Below are 19,212 nucleotides of genomic sequence, written 5' to 3'. Positions count from 1 at the left end.
TGCTGTTGTGAAGTTATTTCTATCCTTGTTTGCTGTACAGAATTAAAATATAAAAATCTTAGAAGAGACTTGTCCTGGCAAGCTTTAAACTTCCATTTAAAAATTCTTTGAAAATGGGTTCAGCCACATGAACTTCTCAGAAAAACATTTGTCATCTCTAAGGACATAGCTTACTACGTTGTTTACATATGGTTGCAATTATATGCTTGCTTTTCAAAATTTATAGATCAATTTTAAGTGCATAATAAGCAGTGCCCCATGAAAATAACTGTTTGGAGACAGAGTCAATACGAAAAGGTCATTTCAAAGCAATTTGCACTTGGAGATTTTTTTTCTGTTTTAATTTTTCTTTTAAATTGAAACTTGATCATGCATGCTTCCTCATTCATTTGAAATGCTCTCGCTTTGCCCACAGTATGGTAAGTTGTCCTTTTAAACTTGGGTATTTATCAATGGCTTTTTGAAGCAAGGTAGCGCTTTATAACAAAGTGCAGAACAGTGTACAAGGAAACACATTTTTCCCCTTCGGAAATGTGTGCTCTTATGGGCTTCATATTGTTTTCAACATGATTTCTTAATTTTAAGTAGATAACAAGAGGTTTGTGTGTATTGTCTGAGGCGAAAACATCATACTGAGCAGACCCTCAATCCCTTCTGGGAGCTAGATATGTATTCTTATTTCCTAAGTTCCTTGTAGATGTGCTGAACTACTCATCTTGTTCAAGGTTGATTTCAGTTGACAAAACTGCATCATTTACATGATCATCCTAATGAGGTTGGTTTATTGATTCTTTCAAAAACTCTTTCCTGTAATAAAATTTATCTTTTCACTTTTTTTTAAATTTATTTTAGTAGCCTCATAATATTGTTTATAGATAATTCTAGTTATTTCCAATTTAATCTCTTCTTGATAGGCACACTCACACACATAGACAAATACTGACACACACTTAAAAATGCTGTCAAATGGATATTATGTGTCTAAGTGTGTTAGGAAAATGAATCAGAGTTGATTTGATTGGAATCATGTGAAAGGTCTAATACCTTGTCTTTTGTTCTTGAACAATTGCAAAAGTTTATGGTTAAGTCATATATGTATGATAGAAACAGCTAGTAAATTAATGTTGGCTATAGTTCATTTTTAAATATTGTAAATAGACAGTTTACTAATAATGTCTTCATATTGTTTGTTATCCTTTTAAAGCAACAATCTACTTGACTGATTACTTATGTGATTTTAGGGAGTAAGTGAAGGCTAAATTAGACCACTACAAAATTTGTTTCCTTTCAGATTAAAAGAGGGTATAGGAAGACTCTGAACCCTTAGGATAAAATTTGAATTGATGAGACGAAAGCATTCTATTGACACTTATCATTGAAAGTATCATGTCTCAAGGGAGCAATGTGTCTGATCAAATATGTGTTATTGTGAGAACTTAACACTAATCTTCTTTTCTTTCTCACCTCATACTCTTCATAATTGAGTAGAGACCACAATGGGTGACAGGAGGGATGGACTGGAAAGGTCATGCTGTAAATGAAAAAAAAAATCTTTAAAATATTCCATATTATTATGGCTGAGTGATTAAACACAGATGCTCTTGCACAGGACCTAAGTTCAATTCCCAACTCCCCTATGGCCACATGCAATTGTTTACAACTCCAGCTGTAAGAAATCTAATGTTGTCTCTTTGCTAACTGCCCTGCTCTACATGCTAAGCACACAGCTATGTTCAGTTTATCAAAAACCTTTTTCATAGCATTACTTGTTCTTTTATAATTCTTCTCTTGCCCTCTTGAATAGTCATCTGTCTCCAACCTTCCTAGAAAATACATTCTCATCCTGCTGATCTACACTCCAGTATCTTTTCTTGAGGGATGTTATGACTGATCAATACTGGGTCAAAGCTCACTCTTATTTACTTATACACTGCCTTTTCACGGAAATTTGTAGTGATGTAATTCCTCTCTCTATTACCATTACATTATTCACTTCTTATGGCAGGAGTGGTATATAGTCAAATTGAGAAAGAAATTGGAAACCAAGAGAAAAGGGAGTAGAGTCAACAAAGAGAGAAGAGAATGTACGAAGGTGTGAAAAATGTTGTATTGCTGATTTATTTTACATTTCTCTTCACATACAGAAAATGTTCTTGTTCTGTTCAAAATTAAATTTAATAAATCTTCCAAAACTAATCTTCTAAAATAAGTCTTGCCCAAAAGAGTCTGAGAAAAAATTCTCAGTAGTAAGAAAAAAGCCATTTCCATGCTTTGAAATGATTAGCATTTCGTGGGCTCACCACTGTGGGCACCATCTCAGTCAATTTTGTCAAGCCACAAAGCTGGCCTATTGAAATATATTTATAAAGTAGACTTATTACATAATGACATTTAATTACTCAGTCTCTCTGCTCACCAAATTAGGTTAAGGTTTAATTAAGGTTGTAATTATGTCAAGAAGCTGGAATTTGAATATATGTATTGTAATACATTATCATACATGAATATTTGTGAGATTTTTCCAGGTGATGACCTGGGAAATCTGGTCAATCATGCTTGTGTCATCCTTTACCCCTGTAGGCATGATTGGATTGACCTAAAGATTTTTAGAAATCGAATTTCAGGGTTGAGAATGCTAAACAAGTAAGTAACAATATGGTCTCACCACCAAGGACAACAGAGCATAGGTTCAGTGGACAAGTTCAGTTCAGTAATACATGATTCTTTATATCCACACCATTGAAAGTTCCCATTGAACTTCCTGTAAAGTATCAGACAGCTTTATCTGTAATAATCTATTTTGGGTCAAATAATACAATATTCTAGTTTTTATTTTACTAATATAAAATGTTCTATGAATTCGTTTTGTGATGCGGAAATACATGCCTTAGATTTCTATAATTAACTACTGTATCTATGCAAAATTCTTTCTTTGAAATGGTCTTTGGTTTCAGAAAAAAATTCTAACCCAATTCCATTTAGCCATGTGTGTTTCCTTACCTGTTATTTATTATTATTTCCTGCGTATTTCATATAATTTTTCTCCAGGAGTCGTATGATTTTTTAGCACAAAATGGTTAGCAAAAGCCCATTTTGAAAGTTTCTGCTTTTTATTGAAATGGATGTGTTTGACAGAAGTAATTGAGTTCACATGAATCAAATGTTGCCCGCTGAGTTCTCTTGTGATTGTGTTGCTGACTTTCTCAAATGCAAAGCAAGACCACTAATCTTCATCAGTTGAGAGTGGAATGAAGTAGTAATTTGAAATTAGCCCTAGATAATTATGGTTTCACTTATATCAAATGGGGAAAAGGGATTTAGATTGTGGGTCACTGCCAAAACCAGCCAGAGTGAAGAAGGTATATAGTGCATGCGAAAATACAGGGTAAAGCAGGTTGCACATCAAGGACTAGGGAGGAAAACCACTTATTAACTGTCCAACTGGGAGATGATTGCACAGCAAGGAAAAGTGTAGTGAAAATACCCAACCCAGGAAAGACCTTTGATTCAGAAACAGTACAGATACAGCAGGGAGCGGTATAGTGATCATTCATATTTCTGGCTCATATTTATGAGTGAATAAGGTCTGCCTGGAAGTATAGTGTACTAGGTGTTCCTGTAATTATGCATTGGGGAGCCTAGTTATTTTTAATTAGGCAAATTACCAAAAAACATCAAAGAGGTTGAACTCTTGGTTCTATTTGGTATGCTATTGTATTCAACAATAAGAAACTGATTTTAATTTTAAAATTTCAAAAGGGTTAGTTATTATGCAAGTATACAATAAAAGTGTTTTGTTTGCATGTGTGTACGTGTGTTCATGTGTGAATATAAGTGTATGCATCTGTACACATGTGTATTTATGTGTGGATATATGCATGTGGCTTTGCATGTATGCACATAAGTGTCAGCAATGTATGCATGTCTATGTTTGTATGTATGTATAAACACCATGATGTGCACATTAGCTAAGCCCTCACATGTATTTTCAAGTATTACATATAAGTATAATAAAAATAGATGGCTTTTTGTTTCTTTCAGTTAAGCTGCTCTTTACTGAGGTTTTGCAGTTGTTTTATAGAATGTTGTCTTTTTTCATGTTTTCTTTTATTCTAAATCATGTTTTCAACACTGTCATTAATATTTTGAGCCAAATACTTATGAGATGGTGCGAGTAGAAATGTGGGTCAGCGACGGGGAGAGGATTTTAGCAGGTTCTTTGATCTCACCCAGTAGTAGCCGTAGGAATTCTACACTTCATTTAGAAAGTGAAAAACTGCCTCCAGAGATGGCCAAGTACTCTCTGTAATATTCTAACTCTCAGTGGAGAAGCACTAAGCCCTCTATTTCCCCCAGTGAGCATATATTCCAACAATACTAAACACGTTTGTAGATGCATTTATGAACTCTGTACCATTGGAAAAGTGAAAAATAATAATTCTTCAAAGAGAGAGACATGTTAGATTCCATAGAACAAGCAAGGTACATGTATTAAAAGCTGCCTAAATTACCTTCAAAATGGTGAGAAATACTGTTTGTGGAAGACAATGCAGTCTAGGGTTCTAAGCACATTGATTCTGATCCAAAATGGGTTCAAATTGCCCCTTTGCTTAGTCTGGCTATCTCTCCAATACAAGCATCTGAATCCTTCTCATTTCCTTCTTTGATTTTTCCTGCTTCATAGCAGCTGACAGATAGTATTGAACACATTGTATTTTTTCCTAGACAATTGCTATTTATTATATGTAGTAATAGGTGCAGCAGGACTGCGTTCCTGGCACCCGGCCACCAGCATGGCTAGCTTTATACCCGAAATAATTACACGGAAACTGTATTCTTTTAAACACTGCTTGGCCCATTAGTTCCAGCCTCTTATTGGCTAGCTCTTACATATTGATCTAACCCATTTCTATTAATCTGTGTAGCCCACAAGCTGGCTTACCAAGGAAGATCTTAACCTGCATCTGTCTGGAGTGGGAGAATCATGGTGACTCACTGACTCAGCTTTCTTTCTCCCAGCATTCTGTTCTGTTTACTCCACCCACCTAAGGGTTGACCTATCAAATGGGCCTAGGCAGTTTCTTTATTAATTAACCAATGAAAGCAACAGATTAGAAAGAAATCTCTCCCACATCAATTATACTTTATTAAAAAAGGTGTATTTACTGGAGTGTATGCATTTATTATAAGTCTAACTATAGGTTAACAATTCATAATTTCTTTAAAGTGGACTGTATTTTTTGAGTGGCTTTATGTATAAAAGAATAATCTTAAATTTTGCTGTATTAGATTAAACCAAGCTATTCAAATATCAATTAACTTCCTAAATAAAAAAATACATTTTATAGAGTTCCAGTACTGTAGGAAAACTTACCACATTAAATAATAATGTTTCTCCTTATTTAACTAACATTGTGTCAAGCCTGTACAAGGCTGTACCCCAGGAAGACAGACAGACATGCACATAGCTTCATCTTTGAATACCAGACATAGGAGATTTTGTTGTTGTTGTTGTTGGATATATGACTACCTGAGGATGGGCTGTGCTAACTTCGGACAAAATAATGTTTCTTTTTAGAAAAAAAATGATGTTTAACACAGACATTGAAGAAATAAAAGAGTAACTCAGCAGATAATCTTGTAATGTCAGGAAATAATTTAATGCCTAATTTGTGTTACTTTATACATCTGTACTCTTGTCCCAGTGTTTTGAGAATTAAACTTTGAGAAATAAAAGACTAACTAATTCCTAAGTTTCCTGGCTAAATGGGCTATTTTAATATCTGTTACACGGTTTAAAGGATAAAAGAATCAATAAACATTTAGGGTCAAATATATACATATTGAATGTAAATGCAATTGTAGATGACAGATGTTTGACTTCCAGCACTTACACAGTGTTCATAACCACCTGCATTTCTGGTTCTAGGGGATCTGATACCCTTTTCTGGCCTCTAAGTTCTATTGAGCACACATTTTATACCTAAACCCATGCAAGCACAGATGGATAAACACAACACAACCAGGACATAAATTAGTAAAATGTCCTGCTCAGTACTCTCTCTCTCCATCTTCCCTCTATCCTGGAGGAGAGAGAAAGTACTGGGAGAGACAACTGAAACTTAGGGGTCATTTTAGAATTGAGTGAAACCTAGTGCTATGGAAATTCTCAGAAATCTATAAGGGTGACAATAGCTAAGACTACTAATAATGGGGAATATGGAGTGTGAACTGACCATCACCTGTAACCAGGAAAGACTTCCAGTGTAGGGACTGGGAAAACAACCCAGCAACAAAACCTTCAATGTACAATTTGTCCTGCATAAAAGATGTGCTAGGGTAAATGTGGCAAACAAATTGTGGGAAGGAAACACCAATGAATATCCCAGCTTGAGACCCATGCAACAGAAAGAGGCCACACCTGGCACTGCTTGGATGGCCAGGAAGCAGAGACTGGAGAGCCCAGAGACCCAGGATAGAATCAAACTGGACCAGAAAGAATATTTTTAAAAGAATCAATGAGATGGTCTGTAATGATATTTTACTATACTCTTAGAAATAAGCCTAGCATAGTTGTCATCAGAGAGGCTTCATCCAGCAACTGATGGAAACAGCGGCAAAGACCCACAGCCAATATTAAGTAGAGCTCAAAAAATCCTACAGTAGAGGGGGAGGAAGGATAGTAAGAACCAGAGGGATCAAGGACACCAAAATAAAAAAAAAATATCCCACAGAATCAACCAAGCAGTGATCATAGGGGTTCACAGAGAATGAACATCAGTTCAGGGAGCCTGCATGGGTTTGACCTAGGCCCTCTGAAGATAGTTGTACAGCTTGGTCTTCTTGTAGGAAGTGGGAGCACGTTCTATCTCTGACTGTTTCCACTGCTTTTGGGACCCCTTTCCTCCTAATGGGGTTGTGCCATCCAGCCTTCAAACAAAGGGTGGAGTCTAGTTTTACTGCAACTTGTATGGCATGTTTGCTTGATATCCCATGGGTGCTTGGCCCTTTCCTGAAGTGAGACAGAGGAGTGAGTAGGGAAAAGGTGTCTGGGAGGTGAGGAGGGAGGAGATACCACTTTTGAGACTTAAAATAAGACAGAAGATAGATGATAGATAGATAGATAGATAGATAGATAGATAGATAGATAGATGATAGAGAGATAGATAGATATGATAGATAAGTAAAATGTATAAAATATCCCATGTACTTGATTTATATGATGTTTTATTTTAAAATTTTATTTACATGTTGATATTTCCAGAATGGCAGCCATTTATTTCATAATAGGAAACACTAGGTCACCAACACTGGTATAGTCACAATAGAAAGTGTGTCATTAACGATCACAATGAAAGGAGAATTTCCAATTACCCATTGTCAGTTAACCAGTATTCATTACCCTTCCCTCCTATTTTTCTTCCTGTTGTTATCTTTTTCTTTTTTCTCCTTTCTTTCTTTCTACTCCTAGGTCTGCCACATTTTATCTTGCAGCTTTTTATTATTTCCTGTGTACATGTTGTGTTTGTGCCTAAAGGTCTTCAGTATAAGAATGAAAATATTATGTTGATATACATAAATCCTTTCAGAGCATGAAGATGGCCCCTTCATTTAGCCTTATTAAGGTGTAGTTTGGATGCAAAGAGAGAAAAGAAAGAAGAGCCCCAGTTTGGGGAAGCAACAATTAGAGCAAATGATCATTTGACTGATGGATCACTCCATTTCTTTGATGCAATTATTAGTAGGAATCTGACTTGGAGAATGAATGCTCCCAAGATCCCGCTGTGTGATTGTAAAGGAGAATAATAATGTGCTACTCAATATGCATAAGGGCTTTTCATCTACTAAATGCAAAGCTCTTTGAAAGTATTCTATTAAGACATTTCTAGGGTAAAGAATCAAAATGTTGTTTTCCATTCCATGGACTGGAAAACAAGTGTGGTGAATTTATCCCTTTTCCAGGGTTAATATCACATTGCTTTTCTAGTCCAGCCTCTTACATGTTTAATAATCTGAGAGTGAAATAATTACTTGATCTTGTGGTGGTTTTCCCTCCACATTCATCTAGTTCCCTAATTTTCCATGCTAAAAGCCTCTTTATTTAGGAGCAGACAGGCCTGCATCACTTATTTATTTTAAAAAATCTCTTTAGAAGGTTTTGTGTGTAGTCTGTTTCTGCTCTCGTGGTTCAAGCATGATTTAATATGTCAACATGGGTTTGCTTAACTGCATTTGATTGTCTTCCATACTTAGTTCGAGGCAGTCTCCTTTCAAGCATGTTGCATGTCGGGTAAATGAAATGTCATAACAATGAAAACTCCTTGTTTGGTGACAGGAATAGATTTCTTTGATACTGTTAGCGGTGGAAAAGGGGGTGCCGGGAGAAGAACTGAAACAGTAATCGTAGAGTATACTGCAGTTACGTCAGTATTCTTCAGGACCACACATTACAAACTATGATAGAACAATATATTTAAGCCTGGGAGAACGTCCTTATTCCTTCTATGCAGGGTGGGTTTAAATCAAAATCAAAGTAAAATACAATAAACAAACAGAAAACATCTGTTAATAGTGTTGCCAAAATAACTTCCAAAGATAATACCTCTTTGCTCCAGTTTGATTCCTTTTGTACCTTTTTTCCAGAGCCCGAAGTTTTATTGCTTTTGGGTAAATAGCTTCAGCAACTTATCTACCATAATACTTTTTCCTATTACCTTTTCAGTAGATTTCAAAACCTCAGCTAAATAAGTAGATTTTGAAAACTGTGCTCTCCAAAAGCTCATTTACCATGAATTGAATCTGCAATACATGTATCAACATCGATGACCAGTTGAGGCAAATGGAAGTAAAACCAGTTTTATTTAAACTAAAATGAGGATGGCTACCAGGTCAAAACTCACAACGGATTAAAATAATTCCCCGGATAAATTCAACTGAATTCTCAGAGGTTGGAGTTTATAAAAAGAAGGGAAGGGGGCTCAAGATTACAAAAATGAAGTCAGAAGAAACAGGTTGTTACAGTTTTATTGCTTTCTTAACTACAATAGCAGAGGTATGTGAATCGCTTACCTTCTGCATTCCACGAAATAACTGCCTCAATTAAGAGCTTGATTCCCCTGCCCTCTAGGAGACAGAGAATGGAACTTTGGCATGAAGTGTCCTTCATTCTGTTCACCAAATAGCTATGCAAGCCAATGCCTGGAAACACTAGCATGTTTTCTGAGTATCCTTTATATTAATGGAATAATCACACAGTTGATTTAAATTTGACAGAAATAAAGTTGAGCAACCAGGCATGCTGCAAGTGCTTAAATGTGCTACAGGATTGGTGAGCTCATTCATGAAAGGAAGAAAGAAATTTAGCATTCAGGAAACACAAGACTGGGTGAGAAATCCGAGCTTTGGGAAAAACTTGATGAAGGTGAAAGTTTTCACAAGGTCATTGTGATGTCATTTAGGGGAGCTGGCCTGAGTTCCCACACTTGGGCTCAGGATGGCAGGAGTTATTTTTTACCTAGAGTGAGGAGGAAGTACCCTGAAACTATGACAAGGACACAAAAGTGCACTGATGGGAATAGTTTGGCTTAGACCATTAAAAGGCAATAGTACAGGAGAAATTATTCAGATCTCAGGGAGTAAGACCTAAGGTCCTGCACATCAGACTTGTCAGGCAGGATATTTCAACTGAGCTGGTAAGGCAAGCAGAGGAGATGGTGCACATGTACAGAACTGCTGTGTGCCTGTGCTGTTAAATGTTTTATTCATATTCTCCTTTAAGCATGACAACACCCCGTGAGCCAGTTTCTGGGGCAACTGGAGCTGAGAAAGTTAATTTTAGCAGGATCACACAAACCAGAACTAGAAAGTGGTAGCTGACGTTCGACCCCAGGTGTGTTTATGTCACCCAGTAATTTTCTTCCCAGTTGTGGGTTCTACATTCAGATTCATTTGAAACTCTCTGATTATGTCATCCTGACTCAAGTCCTTTGTGAACTTAATCTGTTGTCCTGACTGAACTGTAATGAAGTAAATATAAGAGACAGGGGTTGCCAAAAGGAAGAAGGAAAGACATGTTTTGTTTTTATATATAGTAGTTTCAGTCACACTAAAAAAGTAAACATGAACCACACAGTGTTGGGAAGAATAGCTACTATTGTAGTGACAGTTGGGTTTGCCAGATCGGTCAGTTGGAAAAGGAACCTGCATCCGAGGCTAGCAACCCGAGTTCTCTCCTGAACACACACGATGAAAGGAGCGAACTGATGCTCGCTCACAAATTGTCCTCTGAGTTCCACATGTTTACCATGGCATGCCCACTCCCTGCAGGTGCATGCACTCACAAAATAAACCAATACAACTGCAATGTGTAATGTGGTAGGGAATCATAGTGCTAAGGAAAGTAGAGGAGTGGGAATGTTGGATGGGGAACACCAGGGCTTTTCCTGGGCATCGGAAGCTTCACAGTTAAGATTCACAAACAGGAAGAACTTTATAATTTGGCATGCTTTCTACGAGAACATCCCAATAAAGACAGAAGAAGGTTTTTTTCCCCCTAAGCCCAGAATGCATACACTTGAGAGAGAAATTGTCTAAGAATGTTGTGACTTTCCATTTTATTTCCAACTTCTGTCCTTGCTCATTCTTGCACAACCAAGTTAGTATTTTCTCTGTTCCCAAGTAAGCTATTTAAATATGTTTTCTGAGAAATCAAAGTGACATTTTCTTTAAAAAGTGTGCTCATCTTTCCTGGTTCTATTTTGTTTTGTGGTTTTGATATATAAGTAATGATAACAAATTGGGTGTGGAGAAGGCTGGTAGAATTCAAATGGAAATCAAATTTTGTCCCCTGTAGCCCAGTATCCAAGCATTTGCTACAGGCAATTCTGATACCACACAGCAGCAGAAACAAAATTTAAGAGTCTGGTGTAAGTGGAATAAGATTTCCAAGTACTCTCTGGCAGTAATTAGTTACAAACACAATTTCATTAGGCTTCAATACATATAACCCTTCAGGTAAAATGAATATGTTAGCTTTCCAAATTCTTAGAATCTATTTTATCTACAATAGATAAAGCAGATTTATTTTCACTTTGATGCAGGAAAACTACAATAAAAGACAAAAGTGACAAAGGTCATACCACTCTTCTGAAGAAAAGTAACTGCAATTTGCTTCAATTCAAATTCAATAGCCAATCTTTGATAATTCTAGAATAAAATGGGAGGTAACTGATTAAAGTCAACTGTATTCATAGTCAGCAATACTAAAGCATTATGCTTGAACTCATAATTCTACAGTTATCATAGAATTTGATTGTGTGGATAATTTTGGAAGGCAAAATATTTACTGAAAGTACAACTATATTACACTCTTCAAACACATTAATATTGGAGCACACACAAAACATGAAGATGTGAAATTAAGAAATGTGGGGAAAGAAAAAGTTGAGTGTGGCCAGGATGGGAATAAGAGTGTAATAGGGATCAGTATTATCAAAACACATTATATGCATGTATAAGGTTGTCAAAGAATATATTAGAAACATTAAAATTACATATATGTGTGTGAAGGACTTCTTAAAATAAAGTTTTGTTATAAACTAAGGTTACAAACCTTTTATTTATGAATATTAATATTAAAAGTGGTAGACTCCCTTTTGCTACCAGACATTCAGTTTTTAAGTATATGTAATATACTCGAGAAGATATTTGGGGAGAGGGCGAAATCCAAAATCTAAGTGTCTTTATTATCAAATTCTGGCCAAGGACCTTTTGAAAGAAGAACTTGATGTAACCCTTTTCTGACACTGGAGGTTTCATTTGGTGGCAAGAAATGGCTAGTTGGGACTTTGTCTTCTCATTGTTTGGTGATTCCATTTATATTTCTTTAATTTATTTATGTTTAAATATATTTAATACACACATGCTACACAAACAAAAATCCCCACAAGTTCAGAAACAAGAATATCTAAGTGAGAGATAAGTATGGTATAAATGCCTAGACAAAACCTTCTGAGTCATTAACATCCCTGAAATGACTATTGTGTTCAATTTAGCTGGCTGTCCTCTGCATGGGATCTGCCCTTTAGTGTAGTTTGCTATACAGTGAGACTTGTTTTCAAGAGAGAGAGAGAGAGAGAGAGAGAGAGAGAGAGAGAGAGAGAGAGAGAAATAATGTATGGAGTTGGATGGGGAGCAGAAGGACCTGGGAGAAGATGACAGAGGACAAACTGTATGATCAGAATACACTATATGAAAGAAATCTATTTCTAATAAAAAAAATAAGAATAGAAGGGAAAAAAGAAAATAGGAATTTGAAATGTTTCTTACTTAAATGACACATCTAAATGATGGTTTGAATCTGGGAGTTAAAACACTAAAGGAAGAAGTTAATACATCCTCACAGACAACATTTTTTTGCATCAAAAAATTTAGTCATAAAATATAGAAGGGTTATATTTAGAATTAATGATAAAGTTAGTTTGAGAAAACATTCCCATTGTAAATTTGAGGTATATTTTGCCTAATTAACTCATTTTAGTAATTTAAGAGGAAAGAAAACCCTAGATAAATGAATGAAAGGATTGGAAATTAATTGTGAATATTTACTAAATTAGTTGATATTAATTAATATTGAGCATTATTATATGTAGTCACATAAAGGTAAATATTCTACAATTTGAGTAAATGTTTAATTTTAAAAATGTAATTTCTTTCTTTCATTGGTTATGTGAAAAACACTAAAAAATATCCCTCTCGTATAAAAAAATTGAATTGAATGTGTTCTGAAGAGGAATAGCCACAAGCCATCGGGAAAAGTGCAGGAGCACAATCAAATTAGCCTCATTGTTCTACCCTATCTTCCTGGAGTACAAGGTTAATTAGTACCATGGGCTCTATGCATTATGCATCACGGCAATCAGGCCTTTATTCTGCTGGGTCTTTATCCAACTGCAAATTGTTGCTTTTCCCATAACAAAACCTTGATCAACTATTGTCATATTTAATTTTACTGCAATATTGGTGTAATACATATTAATTCATATACTCATAGATATGTTCTGAAAGTGCCAATCCAAAATACAAAAGTGGATAGAAAGATGAAAGAATAATGTCTTCCACTCTAGGATATAAGCTAGCAAGAGAATGGTGATTAATCATTGTTATTTGTCATACTTAGACTTTTTCACTCTTAATTAATTTTATTTACAAAGAACAGTTTGGTAATAGTGGCTTTACCACTAAATAATTTCTCTTTAAATGCTATCATCTTTTAAAAAATGTTTTATGATTAACTTCTTCTTTCTTTCTCTCTCTTAGCCATAATTCTTCGTGAGAAGGAATTTTACATTATTTTCTAGATTGTACCACTTTCATATAGAACTGACTCATGGCTTCAACATATTTTTATTGAATTTAATGAACATAAGTGTGCATTTAAAAATCAAAATATGTATACTGATTAACAATTCATTAAGAATTTTGTTATGGTACTCAAATGAGTAATTATGTTTTCTCAGGAATAATTTGTTTCTTTTCTTATATAGAAAATAAAATTTATAATAGAGAAAAGGTAGAGGTAATTGTTAAGGGCAATATAGTTATACATATATACTGATGTTTATCCAGAATTGAAAAGTTGAGCTGGACATTCATGATAATGCATGCCTGTAATTTCAGAAGTCGGGAGGTTAAGAAGGTGGAAGAGGAACATGTATTCAGGATTAGTCTGTTCTATACGACAAATAGTCTTCTTAACAATAATTTTAAAACCATAGATCAATTAAGCTGAAATAATGTCGTGGTTATTTTTTTGTTTCTACCCCCATTGCAGACATATGAGAGCTAGGGACCTGCTTTTCCTGTTTTCACAAATCCAGGTCCTTATCACTACTCGAACTTCCAAATCAATCCAAATACATAAAATGCCCTTTAATCTTAGCTTTCCTTATTTACTCAGAAACCATAGATAGATAGGTAGATAGATAGATAGATAGATAGATAGATAGATAGATAGATAGATAGATAGATAGATATTTCTGTATATTTACCAAACTGGTCAAGTTATCAGGGTATCTCAACTTCAGCAAAATATGCCATCTTACTGCTCCTTGATTAATTCATCTATTTTTTCTCATGGTAATATTAGAAGTTTGAGATTATGTTAATTATTTACACCTTCTCTTCCATTCTTATCACGTGCAAGTAATTTCTCTTACTAAATCAATAATTTACAATCCTGCTTTTCAGAGAGGAAAAACAAAATATGTTCCGAATAGGCAGTGCCTGTTTCTGCTTATCGAATGCATATATTCCATGTAGTTTTAAGTAAAGATTTTAAAATGCAAAGTTATGTAAGGTGTATCTAAAATGCCTGCTCCCCTGACTCAGAAAAAATATAATTTTAACACTTGGAAAATTAGTCATAGAGTGTTTGCCATATGGAAAATTTAAATACATCTAAAATAGCAATGAATAGTGTTGATTTCTCTTTGATAAGTATTACTATTTTGTATCTCAGTGCATACCAATGAGTTATTTTTATTTATTTTATTCTAAACTAATTCAGGAAATTTAAAGTGCAACTCATAATCTGAGATATTGATGAGGAATTCAATTTCTGCCCATTTTATAGTTTCTATAATATAAAATACTTTGAGATATGGGTGCAGAAGTTTCTAGATTTAAAAAAAATATTTTTACATTTTCATTAACATTTAAGTCCTCAATGCTTTTGCCAAGATTTAAAAATGCTTGCAATAATCACAATGAAATTAGTTCAAATACACAGTTAGTCTTGACTTTCATGACACATTTCATTTAACATTTAAAATAGTTGTTATTCATAGTTAATACGACAATGAATAAGTCTCTTTTGATAGTTATAAAGTACAATACATTGAAGATATTATGAAGTCCAATGAAGACTAATGAAGATTAACTCTATTGCAATCTATTGCAAGGTAATATAAATAAAAATGGAAATGTCCATATGTATTAATATGTATTAATAGGAATAAAATAATAAACTGAAAGGTTTTTTTTTTTTTGAGACAGGATTTCACTGTAGTTGTAAAGCCTGTCCTGAAAATAACTCTTGTAGACCAGACTGGTTTCAAACTCAAATAAATCCACCTGCCTCTGCCTCCTCTGAGTGCTGGGATAAAAGGCCTGTGCCACCACCGCTTGGCAATTAAAAGGTTCTTAAGGCTGATGTTTAAAGAAAAATTACTGTTAGATTAAAAAAAAACAGTTAAATTTTCAAAGAACTCAGGCTGATGCATGGGAACCTAGGCAGGGAACGGTATTTGAGTTGCTTTACTTGATTTGTATGTCACTCCTTGAACTAAGAGACTGATTTCAAAGTAGTTCTAAAAAAAGTACTTTCCTTCTACCCATTTTATGTATTATTTGTTTTTCTGTTATATAAAAAATAGATCAACAGAAAGTCTGTCTTCATGTATGCACATATACAAGGAAGTGTCTTTCATATATCTTACCTGATTCTCTCTGCCTAGAAAGCAAACTGTGGGAAGGGAAATAATTAGAAGAAAAAGATAGGCAAATGTTTGTTAGAAACAAGACATACAGATATCTGGTGTCTTCTTTAGTCTGGTGAAGGTCTAAGGTTTTCTTCAGTGATGGTGACCAGACTTTTTGTGTTTTCTTGATGAATGGGAAGAGGGTGGTTAATTCTATAAATTTCTCTCCCGATTTTGTGCCAAAAATGGAGACTAAGGAATTTGTTGTCATTTCCAATTACTTTCAATACAGAGATATCTTTATGAAAAAAATGCTTTTTTTTGTCACATATTCAATGGATTTTGAATTTAGTGTGCTGCTTTCATGGCAGGTTTCCTGTTCCTAAAGATCATTCAGTGGGATATTCTTAATTTGTCCTTTACTTTCTATGAAAGTTAATAAAGCTCATTGTATTAAACAGTAAATAATGCTCATTGTAAATATGAGAAGTAGAGTAACTCACATTTTCTTTAGATCTAGAAAGACATTGTTTCTGTGTGGCAAAGGCCCTTTATCCCAGCACTTGGGAGGCAGAGGCAGGCAGATCTCAGAGAGTTCAAGGCCAGCCTGATCTACACAGCTAGTGCCAGGCTCTAAAGAAACTGTTTCTCAAAATCAAACAAACAACAAACCAAAGAAACAACAAAGCCTTTGTATCTAAACATTGTTTAATCCACAGTCCCTTTACTGGGACGTTTACTGTTCAGGGTATACAATGGTCTGAAGACTTTGTAAATTTCATATCACCAAGTAAAATCTGAATGAAAGTAATGCCGTATGAATAAAAGGTTCACTGCTTTGGACATGTAGACTCTGATCAGAGAGAAGTGAACCATTATTAGTTTGGGAGGAGAACTCTTCATATAATATTGTAATGCAAAATAAACTAGCATTTTAGTTTCTATAGTACAACATGTAATGTTATAAGCAACTGTATTCAGTATTGATGATATTTTCTTTTTATTTATTTATTTATTTATTTGATATTTTCTTGTTTACATTATTTTATTACTTTTAGCTTTGGAATTATTTGTTTTGTAGTAATGGTTATATAATATTAGTATAATTAGTAATTTTTTAACATTAGCTACACTTCAAAGACAGTAAAAGCATTTAACTCAGGGAAAGCTTCATGATTGAAGTCACAATAATGAAGTGTAGAACACTTTTTTATTTTTGAAATTATCATTTAATTGCAATATATTTTCAGCACTGACTTTTTGCCACTGAGCAAGCAGTTGGTGTGCTCTTCTCTGGGGAAGATCACCTCTCCTTCTCCCAGCCTTCCTCAATTGCCTATAGTTCTTTGTGTAGTGTTGAAACCGCATGAGTTTTCCTATATCCACTTTGGCTTCTTCTTGGTGTCATCCTTGTTCAGCTCACATTTGGGCAGCCATGTTTGTGAGACTTTATGGAAGTATTTTCTGATATTAATAAGAGAAATATCATGACAAACTCCAAGATCCTCTGTCTTCAACAGTTTTCCCTTCTTGTTCCCCTCCACACACACACAATGGTCCCAAAGACTTGGATATGAGACAGATTTGTAAACGTAACTGTTGGAACTGGGCTCCATACGTCTGTGTTTGGATTGCTTGTGGTTTTCTGTAATGGTTTCTATCTGTACAAATGGAAGTATCCTTGATGAAGAGTAAAAACTCCACTTACCTGTGGGTATAAGCAAATATTTAGAGGTTATTATTTGGGGCTATTTTGATTTAAGTTACTTGTTGTAGAATCTCTTTTAGTGACCAGTGAACTGAGTAGTTAGCTAGGTTTCCATTACCTGTCATGGTTTCCCTCTTGTTGAGCAGGTTATAAGTCCATTTGGATAGCTTTTGATTATTGTCAGAATATGTGGGTCACTACTGCATCCATAGCGCTATTCTACCATGCTGGTCATTGATGTGACTCATAGGCAATATAGATGATTAAGACTATTGATTTCCTCCTCTTTTGGAAGCTCTATGGTGCCCTCTGGTAACAAAAGCTATTCCTCTGGATTAGAGCTTTCCGGTTAGTTCCAAACCAGGAGTCTCTTGTATCTGTTTGTAAAGTGCATGGTATCCTTAGCAATAGGGACTTCAACCTCCATGGGGAAGCAAGGATTATAGAAACAGACTGTTTTTGGAGCCTCTTAGACAGTCCTGACAAGTTATTCAAATAAGGGTTTCTTATGTATGAAATTTGGGGTTTTGATAAGTGGTTTTTGTGTCTTGGAGGATCATCATCAACTCAGAGAGGAAACGTACATTTAAAATATATACAAATATTTAAAAGTATAGTTATATGTATTATGGTAGAGATTAATGTTGTTGTAAATAGTTAGTATAACCACTTTAAAACAAACGCTGAGCCCCTTTCTTCCTGAAAGCCATTCTGCTACTATCAGGCTTACTAATGTTTGAACTCAGACATGTACTCATCACATTCTTTTTAAACATCATTAAGGAGAAACGAGTCTTTAAATAGTTTAAAAATCTTAATGTGTGTTGCTCAAACAAAATTTTCTCTACTGGGAGTCACCAGTTCTTTAAATGAGCATCACTAGTAAATTATCCTAGTGCTTAAGGGAGCAGAAACTGTGCTGACAACACACGGAGGTTCTTGAAATTTCTATGCATAGGAAAGCAGAATTGTTAATTTCCTGGATTGTTTCATAGTCTGTTCCTTTGTTTTCAGTGTACTGTATATTTAACTCCCAGCTATGCAAAGCTAAGCAAACAATTAGCACATACATATCCACATCATTTTTAGTTTCCTTGCTGACTCAGCATTTATTGGACATATACACAGTAAAATGAGAATACATTTGAATCTGAAGAACACAAAAATGATCATGCATAGTGGGAAAATTATTTCTAAGTATTTCTAATTTTATTTCTAAAGGTATATGTTAACTGAGGCTTTCTGTCCCACCAAGTCCCACATCCATTTAGTCCCAAAGAAACACACAGAGGTCTACATTAATTATAAACTCATAGGTCTATTAGCTCAGGCATATTTTTAACTCTTATAACTTATATTAGCCCATTTTTCTTGTCTGTGTTAGCCATGTGGCTAGGTACCTTTTTTAAGGAGGCAGTCACATCTTGCTTGCTCTGCCTCCAGCTTCCTCTCTGTCCTCTTCCCAAAATTCTCCTGTTCTTATTGCCCTGCCTCTACTTCCTGCCTGGCTACTGTCCTATCAGTGTTTATTTAAAATACAATGACAGGGTACAGACCATTGTCCCACAGCACTTCCCCCCCCCCTTTTTTTAAAAAAATAACAACTCCGAATTGAATCTCCTTTGTTTAGCTTTTCTCCTGATTATTATCCATAACAACTTGTAACCAACATTCTAAACAAAGTAATCCATTTTTTGAGTATGTGGGAATAGTTTTTTTAGGATACTTCATGCTGATTGGGGCACGGATAATCTTATGGGGACCTAAAGAAAATTTAGAATTATGATCCAAGTCCTGGCTGAAATATTCTGTGAGGCTTGATCATCTCAGGCAGTAGTCTTTGATCTGCTCTAAATGCAGAACTCAGAAAGCTGTGCCATTCCTTTTATCAGAGTTTTCTCAGAGGGTTCTTTCTTGATCAAACCTGATTTTTCTTAACCCAAAATGAATCCACAGGCTCACATTTTCTATGGAAATAAAAGCAAAACCTCTTCTCCAAAGTAATATTTCTTTTGACTTATATTT

The 19,212-nt window shown here is 34.9% G+C and overlaps 1 protein-coding gene across 9 annotated transcripts in view; it reads left to right on the top strand.

The window, feature by feature from the left end:
- Epha5 (EPH receptor A5) overlaps positions 1 to 19,212 on the top strand; it is a 278,614-nt gene that overhangs the window by 65,742 nt on the left and 193,660 nt on the right. The window lies entirely within an intron of this gene.

Source organism: Alexandromys fortis, unplaced genomic scaffold (genome assembly GCF_014885135.2).
Source record: "Alexandromys fortis isolate MF-2015 unplaced genomic scaffold, M_Fortis_MF-2015_v1.1 scaffold_0, whole genome shotgun sequence".
Lineage (NCBI taxonomy): Eukaryota > Metazoa > Chordata > Mammalia > Rodentia > Cricetidae > Alexandromys > Alexandromys fortis.
The sequence above is the reverse complement of the archived record's forward strand: the minus strand, read 5'-3'. Positions and strand labels throughout refer to the sequence as shown.